Raw genomic sequence first — 2600 nt, forward strand, 5'->3', positions numbered from 1 at the left:
AAGCATGTAATGTGTTTCAGTGTTGGCTGCAGATGTTAAAGAAGAGGCTCCTGAAGAACAGAGTCCTGAGGGGGAGCAGCAGGAGTCAGAGCCCCTCCACATAAAGGAGGAACAGGAGGAACCCGGGGCCCGTCAGGAAGGAGAGCAGCTCCTTGTGAAGGAAGAGACTGATAGCAGCTTTCCATTAACTGCTGCTCCTATCAACAGTAAGGATTGCTTTACTTTGTTTCTGTGTCCTGTGTTGCAGCTAAAGGCCAAAACTCTCTGGATTGAGTGGCATCCAATCAGACAAAACTATAAAGATTAACCTGTGTCACTGTTATTAAAATGTTATTTAAATGCAAAACACAATAGGATTAATTTATGTCGTAATGTAGGAAATTTTATACATTGCCCGAATCCACACTGCATACATCTAATTCTACCAGAAAGATAGTAATTAGAGGCACACACATTGAAGAGGTGAATAAGTGATTCAAGCTGTGTGGTAATCAGGTAATTATTTTAGTGCCACAGTGTCAGAAAAATATGAGAATGTTAAAACCTATATTTACACTATCTTTATATCCCCTTTGTAATCCAGGGAGGAAACACCATCAGCTTTGCACGTTATACATCTGCATTGTGAAAATGGAGCAGGTCTCCTCTCTGCTCTCTTTGCTCTGACTGCATGCAGGTATTTCAAGGCAAGGCAAATTTATTTTTATAGCACATTTCAGTACAGAGACAATGGAAAGTGCTTTACATGATTAAAATACAGGTAAATAAAACAGAATAAAAGCAAGTAGGAATAAAATGGAGAAACAGAATGGAATAGAAACTAAAACCAAACATTAAAAACAGTTTGACTACAAAGTTGAACTAATAATGTTTCACTAAAACAGTTTAACTAGAACAATCGAAGGCAATCCTGAACAAATATGTTTTTAATCTTGATTTAAAGGAACTCAGGCTTTCAGCACTTTTACAGTTTTCTGGAAGTTTGTTCCAGATCAGTGGAGCATAGGAACTAAATGCAAACTAAATGAACTAAATTCTCCATGTCTGGTTCTGGTTCTGGTTCTGGTTCTGCAGAGCAGGCTGGAGCCAGAAGACCTGAGTGGTCTGGAGGGTTGATGCCCTGATAACAAGTCTGTGATGTATTTAGGAGCTAATTCAGGGATTTATAGACTAACAGAAGTATTTTAAAGTCTATTCTCTGAGATACAGCGAGCCCGTGTAATGACTTCAGAACCGGGTCCATGTTCTCTACTTTCTCGGTCTTAGTGAGGACGCAGGCAGCAGCGTCCTCACTAAGACCGAGATAAACGCATGGATTATTTTTTCCAGATCCTGCTGAGATATCAGTCCTTTAATCCTGGAAATGTTCTTCAGGTGATAGAAAGCCGACCTTGTAATTGTCTTTAGATGCTTTTGGAGGTTCAGATCTGAGTCCATCACTACTCCCAGACTTCAGGCCTGATTAGTGGTTTCTAGCTGAAGCAGCTGAATCTGTGTGCTAACTTTTGATCTCTATTGGTCCAAATATTATTACTTCAGTTTTTTTATTCAATTGAAGAAAATGATGGGATTTTTACAAGATGAGGCAGCTGCCTGTGCCTGTGAGGCAACGCTGAGGGAAGAAGGGAGGGACTCACTGCAGCTCTAGCTGCTGTTCTGAGAGAATGACAATAGACCCACTCAGTTTTTGGTGGTCCTTAATATTAATGACATCACTCTAAATGTAACTTTTCCTTTGAGTTCTACATTGAAAACCTTCTTTATCCTTGGCCATTCAGTGAAAAAGGTCTGTTCATGTGACATTATAAGACAGTAGAGATGAACAAGTCACACTGCTACTGAAAAAACTATAATCTAAATGCTCAGAAAGGCGGTGGATCCGAGTAGAGCCGGGCAAATGGAACCGTTTTTTTCAATCATCCTTTGTTCTTGAGCTTCTTATTTTATCTTTAATCTCAATTAAATCCACAAATAAAACAAATTGAAAATCGGTCTTATTTTGAACACGATGGGCTAGGCTGAACAGTTGCTCTGTGACCACTCCTACAGTGCTGCAAAACGATCTGTATAAAATCCCAAAATCAAAAAAAATGTTGCCAATCTGTCTTTTTTTAACTAGAAAAATAGCTGTGGGTGGGTTAACAGTTTCACGTCATTTGGTGAGTTTTTAGAAGGAATTAATCAGAAGATTATATCAAAACACTGTAGTTGTCATGTTGTGGCAGAATAGTCAAAACTTCTACATTTAAATAAAAAGACGTCTTCTTGCACTCATTTTATTACTGTATTTTTCGGACTATAAAGGACACTGAAAGTCCCTTAAATTTTCTCAAAAATGGATAGTGCGCCTTATAATCCGGTGCGCCTTATATGTGATTAAAGTTGTGCTTATTGACTGATCTTATGTACAATTGACTCAAAAATCTGTTAAAATGTGTAAGTAAGACCTTGGTTTGCAACAAAGCCGCTCCACTCAATAGATATTCAGAGCATTACGGTACACTTTGTCACTACCTGATCCAACCCCTGAGCTGTCTGCAAGCAGGGTCCGAACTTAAAGGCATACTATGCAACATTTTTCAGTTAATTAATGTGTTCCA

The sequence above is a fragment of the Fundulus heteroclitus genome, unplaced genomic scaffold (assembly GCF_011125445.2).
Source record: "Fundulus heteroclitus isolate FHET01 unplaced genomic scaffold, MU-UCD_Fhet_4.1 scaffold_180, whole genome shotgun sequence".
Lineage (NCBI taxonomy): Eukaryota > Metazoa > Chordata > Actinopteri > Cyprinodontiformes > Fundulidae > Fundulus > Fundulus heteroclitus.